The following is a 21,058-nucleotide window of genomic DNA, read 5'->3' as shown; positions in this document are numbered from 1 at the left end:
CCCTTGGGGTGCGAGGACACACCAACAACCAGAGTGGAGCACCCAAAAGACACTACTCAAAGAAGCAGCAGTGTTTTCCACAAAATCAATAAAAAATGTCCACAGAAAAGTAATTTGGGTAATCATAGAATCATAGGGCTGGAAGGGACTCAGAAAGTCATCTAGTCCAGCCCCCTGCTTCAAGCAGGATCAACCCCATCTAAGTCATCCCAGCCAGGACCTTGTCAAGCTGAGACTTAAAAACCTCTAGGGATAGAGAATCCACCACCTTACTAGGCAACTCATTCCAATGCTTCACCACCCTCCTGGTGAAGTAGTTTTTTCCCTAATATCCAACCTGTATTTCTCCCTCTTTAGCTTTAAACCATTACTCCTTGGTCTGCTGTCTGATACCACTGAGAACACTTTCTCAACATCCTCTTTACAGCTCCCCTTCAGGAAGTTGAAGGCTGCTATTAAATTACCCCTCAGTCTTCTCTTCTGTAAACTAAACAGCCCCAAATCCCTCAGCCTCTCCTGATAGGTCAAGTGCTCCAGCCCCTTTCCCATTTTTGTTGCCCTCTGCTGAACCCACTCCAGCACATCCACATCTTTTCTATACTGGGGGGGTGCAAAACTGGATGCAATATTCCAGGTGGGGCCTCACCAGTGCCAAAGAGAGGGGAACAACCATTTCTCTAGATCTGCTCCAAATGCGCCTCCTAATGCACCTTAATATGCCATCAGCCTTCTTAGCTACAAGGGCACACTGTTTACTCATATCCAGCCTTTCATCCATCGTAACCCCTAGGCCCCTAGCTGTACAGCTGCTTAGCCAGTTGGTCCCCAGCCTATAACAATGCCTGGGATTCTTTCATCCCAAGTGCAGGACTCTACACTTCTCCTTGTTGAACCACATCAGATTTCTTTTGGCCCAATCCTCCAATGTATCCACATCACTTTGGACCCTATCTCTACCCTCCAACGTATCTCACTCTTCCCCAGCTTTGTGTTGTCTGCAAACTTGCTGAGGGTGCAATCCAGTCCCTCATCCAGGTCAGTAATAAAGATGTTGAACAACACTGGCCGCTGAAATGAGCCTTGCAGCACTCCATCTGAAACTGGCCGCCATCTAGATATTGAGCCATTGACCACTACCTGTTAGGCCCGACCATCAAGTTGGATTTCTATCCACCTTATAGTCTATGGATCCAATCCATCCTTCATTAACTTTTGGGCAAGAATGTTGTAGGAGACTGTATCAAAAACTTTGCTGAAGTCAAGGTATATCACAACCACTTACTTCCCCATATCCATAGAGCCTGTTACCTCATCATAGAAGCTAATCAGATTGGTCAGGCATGACTTGCCCTTGGTGAATCCATGTTGGCTATTTTGATCACTTTCCCCTTTTCCACATGCTTTAAAATGGATTCCTGGAGGATCCCCTCCATGATTTTCCCAGGGACTGAGGTAAGACTGTTGGGGGCTGTTTAGTCTATAGTTCCCTGGATTGTTCTTCTTTCCTTTTTATAGATGGGCACTACGTTTGCCTTTTTACAGTCATCCAGGATCTCTTCCAATTTCCAAGAGTCTTCAAAGATAATGGCCAAAGGCTCAGCAATAACATCTGCCAATTCCCTTTGTACCCTTGGGTGCATTAAATACAGACCCAGGGATTTCTGTACATCTAGTTTTTCTTGATAGCTCAGAACTTGTTCCTTCCTCACAGATGGCTGCCCTCCACCTTCCCATACTGCATTGTCTAGGACCGTCGTGTGGGAGTTGACTTTGTCCGGGAAGATGGAGGGAAAAAAAGCTTTGAGTACTTTAGCTTTTCTTACATCATCTGTCATTGGGTTACTTCTCTCATCTAGTAATGGCCCCACACCTTCTCTGATAACCCACTTATTGTTAACATGCCTGGAGAAACCCTTCTTGTTCCCCTTCACAATGCTTGCCAGATGCAGTTCCAATTGTGCTTTCGCTTTCCTGATTACTCCCCAGCATTCTCCAGCCATATGTTTATATTCCTCCTTAGTCAACAGTCCATGTTTCCATTTCTTGTATGCATCCTTTTTGACTTTAAGTAATAACGAATTCAAATAATTTTAATAGTGCTCCTCCTCGATTCTGAGAAATATCACTATATATTGCTTTTTAAAGAGTATCTCCTTCTCTTTTCTTGTTCTATCTATGAAGCCTTATGAGCTGTTTCTTTTAATTCTCCAAAATGGAAGTCAGAAAAGAAAAGTAACTTAATCTTCAAAAAGCTAAAAATGCAGTATTTTTATTTTTGTAAAGTACAACTTCACTTTCTTTTTTCATATATTTTATATTTGAATGTAATTATATCTAAATCATTGCAATTTTTGCAAAGCTTTGTCTACACCTGCAGATGTAATGTGCCATCAGTTAAAATGCTGTTCATAGAGTGCAGCAGCGAAACCACTGTGTGCATTCACACTCTCAGCAGCCAGTTTAGTGGAGTGACTAAACTTGCAGCACTTGCAGCAGCATTCAAAGCGATGCACTCTGGGCAGCTATCCCACCTCTTTTTCTTCTGACACTGAGGCTTGTGGGAAGACAGAAGAGAGATTGGAGGGCATCGTGGATCTTGTTCCAATGCCCTGTGATGCATCATTTTACCTCCCAGGAATCCCCATTCTTCTGTTAATATTTGGCATCATCTTTCCAATGGCTTTTCTGCTCTGTGCTCTGGCTCCTTGATCTGTGAGAATCTATCCCAAGCTGTTGAAGAAAATGCTGATAGGTCTCACTAACACATGAAAAATGGCATTCAAGTTATTCCTTAAACTGCAGAGTGACAAAGAGCAGTCAGACACATATATGCTACTTATACGATGTAAGATTTCTCATGAGATTTCTTGTGGCATTCATGGAGGTGCTGACCACAGTGGAATGCTGTGTTTGGACTCATGAAATAAACATAACACCATGCACTCCTCAGCTGAAGAGTACTGGCTGCAAAACTTTCAGGTGAGGAAAGTCACCAGCCTCAAGGCACAAGGGCATGATAATAAGCTTCCTGCCTGGTAGAGAGGCACAAGGCAACTGCATTGTGGAAGCTTGCTAATCCAGACAGCCACTCTACGGCTGCCAATCAGTTTGAAGTGCGAAAGTTGACCATTGGACTCAAATTGAGGGAAGTGTGAAGGGTCATTAAACACACTGTGCTCCACAAGCCTGTGACTTTGGGCAACATGCATGAAGGCATGGATGGCTCTGTATAAATGGGCTTCCCTAACTATGGAGGAGAGATATCACATACATTCCCAGTCTTGCAACAGACCATCTAGCCTCTAAGTACATTAATCAGAAGGGGTATTTCACCATGGTCCTCCAAGAGCTTGTGGATCATTGTGGGTATGCCATGGACATTAATGCAGGCCCTTCCAAAAAGGTGCAAAACACATGCATCTTTGGAATGCTGGCTTGTTCAAGAAGCTAAAAGAGGGGACCAGAAGATCATAGCAGGGAAAGTCGAAATGCCCATTTTGATCCTGGCAGACCATGGCTTATGAAGTTGTACAAAGATAGCCTGGACAGCAGCAAGGAGCAGTTGAACAAAGAGGCTGAGCAGGTCAGGATGACTGTGGAGAGTGCTTTTGGCCCACTGACAATGTTTATATGGGAAGCTGAACATGGATCAATATAATATCCCTGTGTTTATAGCTGCATGCTGTACCCTCCATAGTTGTGAAGGGATAGATAAAAGCTTCAGTGAGGGCTGGACTGCTGAGCCTCAGTGCCTAGGGAGTATATTTGAACATCCAGAGACCAGGGCTATTAGAGAAGAACAGTGCAGGGCAATAAGGATCAGCGATGCCTTGAAGCAGCAAACTGATGCTGAATCTCAATAATATTTGCTGCCAAGCATTGGAAAACAGTGACTGCATTGATAGTGAGGCTGTGATTGCTCCCTACTTAATACACGTTAAGCCTGTTGCTTTGCTGGGGTGTGATTACTTGTTTTCATGTAACGGAATAAAGATTGCTTCCAAAGCCAAGAATTTCATTTATTAAAAACAGCGAACATAGAACACACACACAGCCTGACATGTCTGCGCCTTGTGTGAGGGAGGGGGAAGGGAAGAGGTGAGGGTCTGGCACATTTATAGATGCGTGTATGTTCTTGTATCACATGAAACCCGCCACCCGATGAGCTGTGTGATGGGTGCTGCAGTTCTGTAGGGCTAAAGTGCCCGGGGATGTGGGTGGAGTGCTTCGGGTGCCTGTAGGAGCCTGCAGAGCTAGCCTGGGAAGGGGCAGGTGTAGAGGGCAATGGCAGCTGACTGGTGACAAGACAGTGGCCAAAATGTGTTGGTGGTGAAGGAGAGTGTTTGGAAAAAGAGTTTTGGGCCACTGCCTGCAGGGGTACAGTTGCACAGCTGCTCCATGTGTACTGCTAGCAGTGCCTAGAACATGGAAGCTTGACACTCCAGGGCTTTGTTCCAGGACTCAGCATCCTTCCTCCACTCCTTTGGCCTGGTTCCTCTATTCCTTCTCATCTCTCTTTTCAGTCGTACCCTCAAACATAACTTCACACACTAAGTCATCCTGACTTTCTGATGTCGCTTCCTTGCCCTGCACAGCCTTTCAGCCAGCACTTCAACAAGAAAGGCTGGGATCCTAAGGTTAAATCTGTAAAGCCAAAATGCAACAGTTTACAGAGGGACCATATTAACACCAGACAGAGGACAGCCACTTCTCCATTTAAACACAGGCACATACCACTGACTGGCTGCCCTATAAGACACAAGACCAACAAAATGGTGAGTTATAGGCAGGGGAATTTACTTTTACAGGGTCTTACTGTAGTCTGGGTAGGTGTGTGCTGGGGGGAACCAACACTCCATCACTAATTTCCATGTATTACCACAGGCTGTGATACTTCTGAAAAATATTTGCTGCAGAGGGTAAGAAGTGAATTAAGGCATGTTTGTCTTCTGTGTGTTTGCAGCTTCCATCCCAACCCCAGTGCAGCTTGCCAGTGAGCAGCAATGATCTCCCCCACTTTAGGATACAGCAGTGTGGGAATATTACATTTAATGGGCAAATGAACGCAGCAGCTGTCCAGAAACACGTAGAGGCAGATTGCTCAGCATCTGCATGACAATTCTAATGATGTCTGTAAGGCTGATTACTATGAAAAGTGAGTCCATCAGCACCCTTTTTCAGTAGTAGCTCCACGCAGACGCATGCCTACTTTCCGCAAACCTAATGCAACAACTTGCATCAGGATGTCCAGAAATCAAAGCCACTTACCAGGCTCATCCCAGTGCTTCTCTAACCTCTGACTGCTCTGAGTGGCTCACTCTCCACCGGGATGGAAAATAGCTCCTCTCAGCATCCAGCTGTGGATGCAGTCATCCCCTGCCCACAAGTCCCCTCTGGCACCCTCACGTAGGATTTCCTTCTCCTGCCTCAGTCCACTGTGAGTTGGCCCCTGAGGTCTTGAAAGGGGAGGCAGGGCATGTCTTCAGAGCAGAGACCGGGGACGTCACAAGTATTTCATCTAGGTCTTTGTAGAACCAGCAGGTTGTAGGTGCAGCATCAGAGTGGTGGTTTGCCTCCCACACCTCGTGGTAGGCGTTTTGCAGTAACTTCACTTTGACTCTTCACTGCTTATGGTCCCTTTGGGTCATGCATCTCGAAATCTGCCCATAGGCATCATAATTCCTATGGCTGGAATGTAGCTAGAACTGGACAGCCCCTTCTCCCGCAAACACTCATGAGGTCTGTTGCGTGTCCTTGGAACCAGCTAAGGAGTGAGCCCAGGCAAAGTGTGAACTACAGCAGCACTGAAGTTTGTTTATTGGTGCAGATTTTTAATGGTACAGCAACGCTCACACACACATCAGAGCTTGGAAGCAGGCTGCAAGCAGGGCGTAGATGGCTTTTGGTTTTGCAGGTGGCTGAGGCTGGCCAGGCTGCAGCTTCCCAGAGATCAGCCACAAGGCAACAAGAGTCCGCAAGGTCCCTGCAAATCCAGGGGGGGCTCTACTGCTTCCAGTTCAGTCCGGTCCTTAGTTTTGTGCATTGTTACCTCTTTTCACTGGAGAACTTGAAATTGGCCACCAGTTTGTTTGATTTATACTATTTTGCAGGCTTCTTCCCAATCTCCATAAAAAGTGCTGTACACTTTGCTGCCTTATTATTGGCAGTTGTTCACTCATACCACACATGAACAGAAGCCAAATTATACATTGGTCACATGCACCTGATTATGTATGTATTCACAAGCATGAATACAATTGATTGTCTAAATATATAGGGCAATACAACTTTAAACAGACATTTAACATCATTGGGGGCTTTCTGCTGCTTGGCATAGCAGGAAACTATTTAGACTACATTTGAAAGAACAAATTTCTGCTACTTGTCACAGCAGTAAACTCCTTAGACTGAACTTGAAAAAATAAACAGGGTGTGGCGTGTGTCCGACTACAAGGTCCAGCACCTCATCATGGTTCCAAGTAGGGGATCAGATGGTGTGTGGTGCAGGCATGGTCACCTGGAAAGATGCGCTGAGAGCACACCATGTCTTCCTGAGCAAACAGGAAGAGGACTTTCAAAATCCCCAAGGAATGCAAAGACCACGTTTGAGGATTTCACCTGAGGGCAGGGAAGCAGGGTTCAAATCAACGACGAGACAGTTGAGAATAGGAATTGCTGGACAAGCACTGGAGGCCTGTCACAGCTCTGTACTGCATTATGGCCTCCACACAGGCACCCCAGTGCTGTAGCCACTGTGCAGTAAGCTTTATGACTCTCGGGATGATTTACCCAGAGTGTGACAACTGTGGAGTTAGTGCACACTAAGTGCCTTGACAATGTGGACACCTCAGAGGTTACAGTGCTGGGAGCTGATTTACTGTGCTGGAACTTGCCAGGGTAGACAAAGGCCTTAGTGATTTCTTCACTCACTCCTCCTGTTCATAATAACTCATTCAATCAGGGAACAAACAAACAAGCAAAAAGTTATTTTGATAAGCAAATATGAAACTTAAGTAAATATTTGCAGCTGGCCATTTCTATGGGAGCCATGGGATGCACTTTGTTCAAACAAATTACTTGTCAAGCAAATATGAATAATGAATATTTCAGTGGAAAGCATAACATGCTAACAGGTAATTGAAAATAGACAAAGCATAAAAGGCATATATATTTAAAGGTACTGAAATGCTTAATGAGGCAGACAGGTACCTCGGGGAATTTTCAAAAGTTTCTAAGCATCCAAATTCCACTGAGACCAATAGAAGGTAGAGCTGGAGCTGCAAAGCGATTTAGGCAGTGTGACACTCCGCATTTTAATGCCTAATTTTTGGTGCTTTGAAGAATCACAGGAACAATACCGTAATCCATAATGCCTTTGTTAGGCACCTAGTTTCTCTATACAATGGATGGTGAGAGATACAGACTTAAGAATGTAAATCATTAAAAGGCAGATTGCTAAGTAATTCTTCCCCTCCCAAGACAGTCAATGAGAGATGCAGATGAGAGAGGTGTGTCCTAAGTCCCACCCCTCCTCAGGGCAGATGCCTATGTCCAGTTAGAAGGAGACTCCTTTCGGCAATCCACAACCAGGAAACCTTCCCAGGAGTCAGGCAGTAAACACCTTTATAACCTGTATCCAGTAGGGTACCCCTTTAGGAGCCCTGCCTTATTCTGTGGACAGGATCATGTTCTGAGTACAAATCAATGTCATATGTTGAAGAATGTTTTCTACAGGATTCTGGCTTCAAAAGTTGCAGAAGTTGAGAAGTATCTAGTGAATTAGGCAGGGGATAGAAGGAAAATCATCCTCTCTTCCTGCAGTAATGGCCTGGTGATTTAGGCAGTTGAATGATGCTCTGGAGAAGCGTTTCCCAAATGGTGTTCCACAGAACCTGGGGTTCCATGAAACGAAAATAAGGATTCCACAAGAAAATGATCAGGGGTCGACAACCTGCAGCTCTGGAGCCGCAAGTGGCTCCTGAAGTAAACATTTTTGGCTCTGGATGCTGCCACCACTGACTCCTCTGCGGCTCCCTGTCCTGCCGCTGCTGAAACAGTAGAACTAAATTTAATTGGTTTAATGTTCAGCAGGTGGCTGTTGTTCAGTGGCAGCATCGTGGAAGCTGCAGAGAGCCCCTCACATGCAAAGTAGCCAGTGAACATGCAATGGCCGGGGAGGAGGAGAGGCAGGAGGAGCCAATGGCTACCTGGAAGGGGAGCCAGATGGGTCCTGAGGTTCCTGCGTCACCCTCATTGTTCATTGGCTGAGACTGGCCTCTCATGTTGCCATAGGGCAGCCAGTGAACTCAGGCCCTCAGGACTAGAGTCCGAGGAACAGCAGTGTCTAAGGAAGGTTCACCCACCATATTGGGTGAGGTAGTGGGAGGAGCTAACTCAAGCGGAGTTTGCTCAGGCAGGGTTAGGCTGGGGGCCTCTTTGGGTGGATGGGTAAGTCCCAGGGGCCGTTGAGGGCTGATGCAGGTTACCTCAGGGGATCAGGGAGAGGGTTGTGGCTGAGATGTGTTGAGCCATACATAAGACTGTTATTCGGGATTCTGCAAATTTCCTTCAAATTTAAAAGGGTTCTGTGGTCAAATAAAACACTACCCTGGAGACTTGGATTCTCTTTTTGAGTTTTTCTGCCACAGAATTCCTATTTGACACTGGACTAGTCACAAAAACCAAACGTTTGATAGGCAGTCACAGTATCTTCCTCCTAATAGCTGATTTGTCCCAGTGTGGAGTTCCTACAGCTGGCACTGAAGTCAGTGGGAGCTGCATTTGGCACATACAAAACATCATACACACAAAATGTTCTGAAAAATCAGATTCCGGTATCTTCAATTGGGCACCCAAAAGCAGAAGATACGTTTGACCTTATTCTGTACGTCAGTACCACATCTGCAAAAAGGAGACGACAGGAATCCTTAAGGAATTTTGTGAAAATAAATTCATTAATATGTTTAAACACTCAGACACTATAATGTCATAGGAAAGCTCACGAGGAAATTCATGATTCTGTCATCAGCGCATGGTTTGAGCAGCATGCAATAAATACGAGGCACTTATTGAACAATGAAGGCAAAATATTCAATATCTTCTCATTAATTGCACACTGTTGCACTGAATGAGGTAGGGAAGAACAGTATGTGATCACAAAATCAAATAGCTTGTCATAATGCATGTGCACAAGGGGAGACAAATTAAAGATGTTCTGGCAACTGCAGTTCTGGCATTTCTTACCCCTGGAGTGCTTGTAGCAAACTGCCCCAGCCCCACTGAAATCAACTACAGTAATTCCTCAAAATGTGCAATTTCAAGTTATGCTTAATTCGCATTAACATGAGTTAAGCGCAACTCAAAATCCCACTCCCCCAGCCCTAGCTCAACCCACCAGCCCCATGTGGCCCTGGTTCAAATGCCCTGTGGCCAAGCTTACCCCCCCCATGAATGTTTCCGGCTCACCCCTCACCCACATACGTGGCACTGGTTCAACTCCCCTGGCTCTGGTTCAACCCTTCTCTGGCCCTGGTTTACTGCCCCATGCCCGGCTCACCCCCCTGCAGGGCCCCACGGCCCCTGCTCAACTCCATCCCCTGCTTCCAATCCCATGGCCCCAACCCACCTCAGCTGCCCCTCCTAAGACCAGGACTTACCTTTCAAAAGGAGCTCCAGGTGCTCCTGCTGCTGCCCTGGCTGCAGAACATGGGTTCTGCTGGGGGAAAAAGCTGCCTCCCTCTGACTCATGCAAAATTCAAGTTACATGAGCGTGTGTGGACATGGAACCTTCCCATAACTCAAGGAACTACTGTATATGAGACTATTGCTCTCACTTCACCAATTTATGCTAGCAAAAAAATTTAGTTTTATTGCTAATATTCTTATACCTGTACATTTTAAAAGCCTGCTTTGGTTTTGTGAAGAGGATTGTGGGCTTTTTTTTTCATTTTGTTTTTTTCCAGTCTGTACACTAGAATATCGTTACATAAAGTACCTCAGCAGAATTGCTTCTGAATTTGTAAAAAATTTTCATCCATATGGCTGTGTCTACACTAGAACTGCACTTTTGAAAGTGGCATGTAAATGAGTAAATTGAAAATGCAAATGAGGTGTAGATTTACATACCTGGCACCTCATTTGTATAGTCTCCTTTCAAAAGAGCTTCTTTTGAAAGAAAAAAAAAAAGCAGTGCAAACTTGGCTCTTTCAAAAGTAAACCCTGTCTGTGAAAGAACCTTTCTCCTGAAACAAAAGAAGAAAAAGAGTTCTTTTGAAGGTGGGTTTTTTTGAAGGTGGGGTTTACTTTCGAAAAAGCCGCATCTATACTGTTTTTTTTTCTTTTGAAAGGAGTTTTTTTGAGATAATATGCAAATAAGGTGCCAGATATGTAAATCTGCACCTCATTTACATTTTCAATTTCCTTATTTGCATGCGTCTTTTGAAGGAGGAATGCTAGTGTAGACACAGCCTAGTGTACACATCTACTATATATTTGATAAATTTGTCTGTTTGCCTGTTTGTTCAAGAACTCCTCCTAAGCAGTAAGGTCTAGGAACACCACCTATCACCTATCACCTGCTATCATAACTTAAAGCAAGGTAAGGGTTTCGTTGTTCCAGGAAAATTGGATGAGCCTGGAATGGGACCACTTCTCACAAAACCATACAGAAAAGACAGAATCACCAAGCAGGTGAAAGGGGCTGGCTGGGGGTACTTCCTACCCCCATTTGGGATTTCCCAGTCCTGAGCCTCCCCCTGGCACCTTTTAGAGAGGGTACAGTGGGGGACAGAGCAGAAGCTCCACCCCATTTGTATAGGGATAATGTTGGTTGTTCCTCTTTATCGGAGACTGAGGGGGAAGTGCACAGTTTGCTGCATTCATTACTCTGGCTGGGTTGTGCAAGGGACAGACGAACCCGGACCTACCCCAGCTCTGCCTGTTGGGGCTGCAACAACCATGGAGAAATGCTTCTCAGCTGGCTCCAAGCTACTGCAGTGACATAGAGCTGGGGCAGCCCTCTTTCTTTCCCTGGGACTGCCTGCAAACTGAACCACCATCCCCAGCCCCACTCCAGAGCAATCATTTAAATGAACCATGCACATTTTAATTTTATTTCCAAAAAACATAAAAAAAAAACCAAAAAATGAGTTAATCACCCCAGCAACACTGGGCAAATCTAATATATACAGAAGGACGAAATTCACTAACACATATTTGCAAAATGCATATCTACAGTGTATACAATACCATAGTGTATGCAAATCCTAATTTTCAGAACATTTGTATGAACTATCAAATAACTTCTATTATGTGTTTGAAACATAAATTCCATGGTGGAGGTGCAAGATAACTTGCACAATGTCTACTTTTAAGGCATGGATAAGCACAATGAAAGTTTAAATTTGTCTGATAAGTCTCTCATTCAAAATCAGAAAAATACCATGTGAGCAATATAATCACAGAGTTGCAATATTTTTTAAATAATTTGATTTAATTATTCATCTCTCATAGCTGGATTTATGATATGACAAAATAAAATTAATTGAGGTTCTTTTTGTAATTATCCACTTTCTGCCCAACCCTGGCAGATCAACAATACAGAATGTACATACAATGCTAAGTAATACATGTAGATATATTTACAAACTGATCGTTTCCTTCTTCTGCATATTGGTTCAATAGACTCAAAGAGGATTCATATATCAGAACAAAAAAATTTTCTGTTTCAATTTTTTTCTTCTTTTTAATCTCTACTCTGAACTCGCATGACTAGCAAGAGAACATCAGTTCTGTGGAAGTGCAAACCTTCCAGCACTTGTAGCATGGAGCTGCCATGGGATTTATATTACACATGGGCTACATCTACACTAGCACAAATCTTCAAAATGGCCATGCAAATGGCCATTTCGAAGATTACTAATGAGGCACTGAAATGCATATTCAGCACCTCATTAGCATGCTACAGGCCATGGCTCTTCGAAATTGCCCCTTTTTGCTCCTGCACAGCTCGTCCAGACGGGGGCTCTTTTCGAAAGAACCCCGGGAACTTCAAAATCCTCTTATTCCATAGGAATGAAGGGTCCTGTGGCACCTTATAGACTAACAGAAAAGTTTTGAGCATGAGCTTTCGTGAGCACAGACTCACTTCATCAGATGCTGGTCTTGGAAATCTGCAGGGCCAGGTATAAATAAGCCAGAGCAAGGGTGGGGAAAACAAGGTTAGTGCAGTCAGCAAGGGTGAGGCTTACTACCAGCAGTTGATCTGGAGGTGTGAACACCAAGGGAGGGGAAGCTGCTTTGTATTTAGCCAGCCATTCACAGTCTATGTTTAAGCCTGAGCTCAGGCCGTCGAATTTGCAGATGAATTGTAGCTCAGAAATTTCTCTTTGGAGTCTGGTCCTGAAATTTCTTTGCTGTAGGATAAGTACTCACATAGTAGAAGACTTAAAAGTAGCTATCCTACAGCAAAGAAATTTCAGGACCAGACTCCAAAGAGAAATTTCTGAGCTACAATTCATCTGCAAATTCGACAGCCTCAGCTCTGGCTTAAACAAAGACTGCGAATGGCTGGCTAAATACAAAAGCAGCTTCCCCTCCCTTGGTGTTCACACCTCCAGATCAACTGCTGGTAGTAAGCCTCACCCTTGCTGACTGCACTAACCTTGTCATCCCCACCCTTGCTCTGGCTTATTTATACCTGGCCCTGCAGATTTCCAAGGCCAGCACCTGACGAAGTGAGTCTGTGCTCACGAAAGCTCATGATCAAAACTTTTCTGTTAATCTATAAGGTGCCACAGGACCCTTCGTTGCTGTTACAGATCCAGACTAACACGGCTACCCCTCCGATACTTTATTCCATAGGGTTAAGGTTCCATAGGAATAAGGGAATTTCGAAGTTCCCAGGAACCTTTCGAAAAGGACCCCGCTCTGGGCAACCCACGCAGGAGCAAAACAAGGCAACTTCGAAGAGCCGTGGCTGGCGGCATGATAATGAGGTGCTGAATATGCATTTCGGCACCTTATTAGTAATCTTCAAAATGGCCATTTGCACAGCCATTTCGAAGATTTGGGATAGTGTAGACATGGCCATGGTGATGACAAATCAGTGAAGCCAACTCCATTCTGGATCTTGACTGGCCTGCTTATTATTAGCTATTTCTGAATTTTCCAAACCTATACCTGAGCAATGGCGCTATTATATTATATATTAGTGAGGTATACACACATATCCAGGTCTTATTTTCTACTGCAGAATTAATTCAGGCATTGTTTCTAACCTGGCTCCTGTTCACACATAAAACTTTCTGACTTGAGTTTGACTGTACTTTCAAACTGGGCTGAGTGCTATAGCCTGGGGTACACTTTTTCTCTTGGGTGGGTAAATTGCTCACTTTGTAGTGATAACCCAGACTACATGATTTGAAAGTAGATAATCTTCTAATGCCTTCCCACATTCCCCTGTGTGCCCAGAACAAACAAGTTCTCCCACAATGCACTGGAAATATTTCAGAAGATCATGGGATATGCCCCAAGAAGTCCTAATGCTGCAGACAGGTGAGTGCTGCCTGATCCATGTAGAAAGGCCTTTCAGTACGGCCCCCAAATCCAGGCTAGATTAGCAAAAGTGTTCAGGCCAAACTCTAGATCTCCTGCGTTAGCTTTGCAGTGTAGACACAGCCACAGAGGAGGTAGAAATTATACAATGCACACATACTGGTCAAAAATGATCCTTAATATTCTTATTTACAGTTACAGTCATTTGCAATGTATGGCACCTACAGACTTAAAGAAAGAATAACACACTATATCTATCTATCTATCTGTATATATGTATATACACATATACAAGCAGCATATTTCACCCCTGAACACTTTACGTATATTACAAAAAGTTCACATCATCGCTCTGGGAGGAAACCTGGCAACTATTTAACAGAACACAGAATACTAGATAACAGTTCAGGCAGCCCAGTGGAGTCTCTCTTGAAGTTAGTGGCAAAATTTACTTTAACTAACGGGAGCAGAAGAAGACCCTAGAACAGCATGAGATGAATGCCATAGCCAACTTCAGGCAATACAGATAATCAGAATGGATCTAAATAAAATGGTTATTCATCACTGTAACTGTTGTTCTTCAAGATGTGTTGCTTATATCTATTTGAGTTAGGTGTGTGCAAGCCTGCATGACTGTTGGAAAGTTTCCCCTAGCACCTAGAAGTCGGGTGGCTGGGGAGCACCCTGGGGTCGCGCCCCTCAGAAGCCTATATATGATGCAACCGACCTGGCAGCTCCTCAGTTCCTTCTTGATGTCCATTCTCACAGTGGGGCAGGAAGCTGGGTTTCCAATAGATAACAGCAACACATCTTGAAGAACAACAGTTACAGTGGCAAATAACCATTTTTCTTCAAGTGCTTGTTCATATCTATTTGAGCTAGGTGGTTCCCAAACTAAATCCAGTAGGACCTAGCTGAGTACAATGTGTGGCTGACTCCAGGACAGCAGCTCTGAAAGCTGCATCTTGTCTAGAGTGCTGAACAGCAGCATAGTCAGATGTGAAGGTGTGCAGAGGACCACATAGCAGCACAACATATTTTCTGCAGAGGCACATGCACAAAGAAGGCAGATGAGGCTGCATAGTGTGCACTGCCACAAGCAGCAGAGAGACTTTCGGGAGGTCATAACACAGCCGTATATAAGATGTGATCCAGGAAGAGATGTGTTGTGACAACACCAGAAGTCCCCTCATGCACTCAGCACCGGCATAAGGAGCTGCATGATCTTATGGAAGGGCCTGGTCTAGTCAATATAAAAGACAAGCACCCATCTCACATCAAGGGAATGCAACTGTTTATCCTGCTGGGAGCGATGAAGTTTAGGATAGAAAATAGGCAGGAAAATGTCCTAATATGGAATCCAGAGACCACTTTAGGCAGCAACGGCAGGTGAGGATGGAGATGGAAATTGTCCTTATGAAACCGCACATACGTTGGCTCAGGAAGGAGAGGTACAGGAGAGAACAAGTGGCCAACAGTTCAAGGGCATGGCCCATAAGCCCCAGGAGGACCTGGCTGAGGTCCCAGGCCAGGACCTGCCAGTGAATTGGTGGGTAAAGTTGGTCCATGTCCTTGAAAAAGAGCCCCACCACGGATGTTGAATGGTAACAGTGTGTGCAAACACTGAAAACCCACCTTCCTCAGGGTGGAAGGCTGATATGGCTGCCAGGTGCACCTTGATGGATGAAGAAGTGAGGCCTTGCTGTTTCAGCGACCAGAGGTAGACATGCGGGACAGAGGTAGACAAAGGTCTGAGATCTCATTGAGTACAACAGCAGGAGAACCACATCCATTTGAATAGGCAGGACCATTGTGTAGACAGGCTTACAGCTGATTAGGAGAACCTGCTGCACTGGCCCCAAGCAAGCCTGATCAGCAGGTGTCAAACATGAAGCTGCCATGCCACGAGGTGAAGGTGGTGGAGGTGAACATGGTTCTGTGTGATGAGGTCTGGAACCAGGAAAGTCGAATGGCCGGAAGCACAGAGAGCTCCATCAGCGTAGGGCACCACTGCTGGCAAGCCGATGCTTGTCTCTGTGAACCTTGAGAAGCACACCTTGTGCACAAGGGGAAATGGAGAAAAGATGTAGAGCAGTCCATGGGTCCATGGAATAAGGAACATATTGGCTATGAAGCCTGGGCTGAGGCCCTGGAAGAAGCAGAATGTGGGGCACTTGCATTTGCTCTGGGATGCAAAGAGGTCCAGCTGGGGAAAGCCCCAATTCTGGAAGATCTGCATGGATCTCCTCCACTTGACTGACTACTTGTGGGCCAGGAACTGATGACTGAGATGATCCACCAGCTGGTTCCGAATCCCCTGGGAGATAGGACACCGCCAGGTGAATGGAGTGGACTATGCAGATCTCGCACAGGTGTACAGCTTCTAAGCACAGTGGGGAGAAGTGCACACCACCTAGCCAGTTGATAAGCATCAGAGAGGGATCTGTGTTAGTCTGTACCTTCAAAAACTACAAGATGTCCTGTAGCACCTTATAGACGAACAGATTTTGGAGTATAAGCTTTTGCGGGCAAAGACCTGCTTCATCAGATGCATGAGTGGGGGGCTGGTTTCAGAGGAGGATTTAAAGAGGGGGTCTCAGTAAATGGGAGGGCCAGAGCCGACAAGGTCTGTCCAGTCTGAATAGACTGGACCGGACTGAATGGACTTTGTCAGCTCTGGCCCTCCCCTTTACTGGGACTCCCTCTTTAAATCTTCCTCCGGAAACCTCCCCACACCCCACTCACGCATCTGATGAAGCGGGTCTTTCCCCACAAAACCTTATGCTCCAAAATATCTGTTAGTCTATACATGGCCATTGTATTGTCCATCATACACTTTATGCAGCAGCTGCAGAGATGAGGCAGAAACACCAGGCAAGGGAGACAAATGGCCTGGAGTTCGCATATGTTGACATGGAGAGACAGCTCTTCTGCCGTCTGACACCTGGATTGTAAGGCTTCGCAGATGCGCAGCCCAGTCTATAGCTGATACGTCTCTGACCAGAGGCATGGTGGGCTGAGAATCATGAAAGGGTATGCCTACAAGCACATTCTGTGGGCACAGCCACCGGCAGAAAGCATTGGAGACATGGCAAAGCAAAGTCACAACCATGACGAGGCCCTCCCAGCTGGGACTATACACCGAGGCCAACCACGCCTGGAGAGGGTGGAGAGGGAGCCTGGCGAATAGCACCATGTGGCTATGTCTACACGTGAAGCCAACATCGAAATAGCTTATTTCAATGTAGCAACATCGAAATAGGCTATTTCGATGAGTAACGTCTACACGTCCTCCAGGGCTGGCAACGTCGATGTTCAACTTCGACGTTGCGCGGCACCACATCGAAATAGGCGCTGCAAGGGAACGTCTACACGCCAAAGTAGCACACATCGAAATAAGGGTGCCAGGCACAGCTGCAGACAGGGTCACAGGGTGGACTCAACAGCAAGCTGCTCCCTTAAAGGGCCCCTCCCAGACACAGTTGCACTAAACAACACAAGATACACAGAGCTGACAACTGGTTGCAGACCCTGTGCCTGCAGCATGGATCCCCAGCTGCAGCAGCAGCAGCCAGAAGCCCTGGGCTAAGGGCTGCTGCACACGGTGACCATAGAGCCCCGCAGGGGCTGGAGAGAGAGCATCTCTCAACCCCCCAGCTGATGGCCGCCATGGAGGACCCGGCAATTTCAACGTTGCGGGACACGGATCGTCTACACGGTCCCTACTTCGACGTTGAACGTCGAAGTAGGGCGCTATTCTGATCCCCTCATGAGGTTAGCGACTTCGACGTCTCACCGCCTAATGTCGAAGTTAACTTCGAAATAGCGCCCGACGCGTGTAGCCGCGACGGGCGCTATTTCGAAGTTAGTGCCGCTACTTCGAAGTAGCGTGCACGTGTAGACACAGCTTGTATGTGCAGGCTGCCATGTACCCCAGCAGTCGAACACATGTGAGGATCATGGTGATCAGAAACTCAAAGGTAGTGCAGGAGTTGGACAAGAGCCTGGTAGTGGTGTCTGAAGAAAAACACCAGGCTTACGTGGCATTAAGCACTACCTCAACGAACTCTGTGCACTGACTGGGGTCAGGGTGGACTTTGCCATGTTGAGCAGTAGGCCCAGCCTGGCCAAAGTCCATTTGGTGAATGCCACCTATGCCTTTGCCTGAGTTGTGGATGAGCCCTGGAGGAGCCAATCATCCAGATATGGGCACACTCGGACACCTTGAAAGCAAAGGAAGGTGTCCAGCACTGCCACACATTTAGTAATGCCCCCGCCCCCAACAACACCGGAGGCTGTGGAAAGCCTGTAGGGAAGGGCCATAAATTGCAGGTGCAGGGGGCCCACTGTGAACTTGAAGCACCAGTTTCAGAAGGGATGGCTGGGATCCAGCAGTGCAGATACTCTGGTCTCAAGCGCACTAAGGAACACTTGGAGGAGGACTTTGATAGTCCATGACCAGCCCTGTAATGCTGGAAGGGGGGCTGGTGGCGGGAGTAATATCCCTTGGATTGGTAAAAGTCCAAGCACCGACAAGGTTTAAAGGGCCTGGACTGCGGTTGGTGCTATTGAGGCTGCTGTTTAAATGATGGAGAAGATGGCCCCTCAAGAGGAGTAGGATGGCAAGAGACTTGAGGTGAGTGGCTACAAGTAGCCTCAGAGGCTTTTGCAGTATCTGTTGTTGTATGAGACTAGAGCACATGCTGTGCCCATGGGATCCAGAAGAGGAACCAGGCAGAAGGCCACTAGGCAGCAGCAGAGTCCTGTTCCAAGCCTTGAAGTTATGATGCCACAGAGCCATCAAACAAGGCAGGAGAAAATGAATGGAAAGGCCAATGATGAGCTGTTCCTGGAGAAGTCACTAGAGGAGCACAGCCAACATCTGGCTTGGTGTGTGTGGCATTGCAGGACTGACGAGGTGAGCAAGAGTAGTGACGAGAGTGGGACCGTTGCTGTGAAAGGATGTTGAAAGCCAGACCAGTGCGGAGGAGAGTGACATCAAGCAGACTGGTACCACAATGAAACAGGAAAAGGAGAAGTCAACTGGCACAGTGACAGGTGTCAGGCACAAGATATAGTGATCAGCATGGAGAACAAGACCAGTGCCAAGACAGAGAATGGCACCATGAATAGGACTAGTGCCAAGATGGAAACTTGTATCGAGAGTGAGATCTGCGCATGGAGTAGGAACTCTGAGAAGATGGGGCCTTGTACATCACAGAAGGCAGATTTCGATAGCCCAGGCTGTGAGGGTCCTGATGAGAGGAGCCAGACCAGTGTGAGGAACAGGACCAACTCTCTGAATGGCAATGTGGTTGAGGCACTATTTGCACCAGAAGGATTCTAGACCGCAAAGGCTAATGTTGAGAAGACAGCATTGGTACTGCCAAGGCATGGTGCCAAGCATCAGACCAGGAGGCAGAGCATGCTGAGGATCAGGAATCACAGTGGAGGCCATTGAGAGAGAATGAGCCAGCATTGAGGAAGACAGAGGAAGAGGCCAATACCTCACACAGCCACGCTCATCCTCAGAGCAGGCCCAAGGTGTCAGGTGACGGCACCTGAAGAGGCTCAGACAGAAGCAAAGGCTTGCCCCTGGATAGCCACTGGTATGAGTCCCCAGACCACATGGTATGTATCAGGAATCAACAAAGGACTAACTGGTACCACTTCACCTCTGGGTGAGTCCAGGAGGACAGGGCTCAGTGCACATGATGTGGAGGCATCAGGATCTTGGGCCATGAGATCATCCACACCAATGATGTTGCTGTCATTGGAATCAGTCCCAACAACTTGGGTGCCTTGGAGGTGTGCACCAGAGAATGGGAGCAGTGTCGTGTCAGCAGTTTTGGACAGACCTCCTTCTCTGTACCAAGCCCAAAGCCAAGGAAGGCATGCTGTGCACTGAGGCTGGTGGTGCAGAGCCATGGCAGTCGAAGTGTCGACTCCATGAGGAGCGGTCGGAGCCAAAAGTTATGCTCCTTATGAGTCTGGGGCTTAAACCCACTGCAGACATGGCACTTATCAGTTTGAGGAGCTTCACCCAAACAACCAAGGCAGGAATAATGAGGGTCTCTTGTTGGCATAGACTTCAAGCAGTCACCATATTGCTTAAAACCCAGGGATCTTTTTTCATACCCTTAATCCCCAGAAAGAGAAAATGGGAGGAGAAAGAGGAAAGCCTTCCCTGCCAAACGACCAGTGAAGAGTAACAGACAAGACAACAGTTATGCTAAACACAGCTATTTACAGCTATTGGCACAGAAAGAGCTAGGAAACTGTAGCATAGCAACAGATACTTCACCACACAATAGAACAGCCTCACAGGCAGTAAGAAGAGAACTGAGGGGCTGCTGGCTTGGCTGGGTCACATAGGCTTCATGTAGGCACCACTCTAGAGGTCTCCCCAGTCAACCTGGCTAGTACTTGCTAGGGAAAAAATTCCGACAGCTGTGCATGGGTGTGCTCACACACACGCGCGTGCGCGCACACACACACACACCCTAACTTGAATATATATGAGCAAAAACTTGAAGAATAATGGACTCTTTTGTGACATTGCATCAGATTGTTACTGATCACTAGGGCTACATCTACACTTGAGAGTTTTGGCGACAAAATCCTGGTTTTGACAACAAAACTTGCAGTGTCCACACTAAATAGGTGTCGTGTCTACAGTAACTCGACAAAATGTGGCACTTTTGTCAACAGATTTGTGCCTTGTCCCCACAAGGCAGAACACCTTTCTCAACAAAATCCCTCAACAAAAAAGCCATATGGATGTTCTGGGGGCCCCTCTGTCAACAGATAGGGCTTCTGGGTCATCAAGCAGCCCTGTCTGCTGAGCTTCTGGTCGGCTGTTCTGTCTAGAGTGTGGGTGGGCAATGTGGCCGCTCTGTCAACAAAATGGATTGACAGAACGGTCCGCATTTGTGTATGGCCGCAATCTGTCAACAGAGTTTTGTCAGAAGGTATCTTCCAACTTCTGTCAACAGATCACTGCAGTGTAGACATAGCTTTACTGTTTAGAGCTTGGCTATGAATTTCATTTTGATGACTACTCCTATCAGCAACACAGAATGTTTTAAGGATTTGATTCCATGGGGCTTAAATCACTCCGCACAAAACTTTGGCTCATGCTTATCTTTCGTATTAGTTCAGTAATTACACAAAGTGAAGAGTACGACTAAGCTTGATCAATACCTCTGCTTCCTGTATCACTGAAGAGGAATTTCCTTAAGGACTCCCAGAAATGGCCAGCCCAGCATAGCTCTGCTTAGCTTGAGGGATCTGAGGAAATCAGAACGTGACTTTACACAAAACAACTTGAAAGAGAGACAATGCCAAATATAAATGTTAGGGTAATTTATCAAGTCACTTAAAATTATACTGTTGATTGGACCACACTTATTTTTAATTTTTTAAGAATGAAAATCATCTCACTTTCATAAATACTATGCAAGTTTCATCATCAGTCAAAATTCTTATGTCTAAAGAATGCTCA

At 46.2% G+C, this 21,058-nt stretch overlaps 1 protein-coding gene across 8 annotated transcripts in view; it reads right to left on the bottom strand.

The window, feature by feature from the left end:
• The window catches only part of CDH18 (cadherin 18), a 1,028,199-nt gene that overhangs the window by 369,146 nt on the left and 637,995 nt on the right, over positions 1-21,058 (bottom strand). For 6 of the 8 annotated variants that reach the window (XM_074987814.1, XM_074987813.1, XM_074987811.1 and 3 more), the window contains one exon: positions 20,758-20,844. The exons of the other annotated variants lie outside the window; for them this stretch is intronic. The gene's annotated coding sequence lies outside the window, so the exon portion shown is untranslated. The remainder of the gene's footprint in view (positions 1-20,757; positions 20,845-21,058) is intronic. 8 annotated transcript variants of the gene reach the window in all.

Source organism: Carettochelys insculpta, chromosome 2 (assembly GCF_033958435.1).
Source record: "Carettochelys insculpta isolate YL-2023 chromosome 2, ASM3395843v1, whole genome shotgun sequence".
Classification (NCBI taxonomy): Eukaryota; Metazoa; Chordata; order Testudines; family Carettochelyidae; genus Carettochelys; species Carettochelys insculpta.
This window is presented reverse-complemented; position numbering and strand designations above follow the sequence as displayed.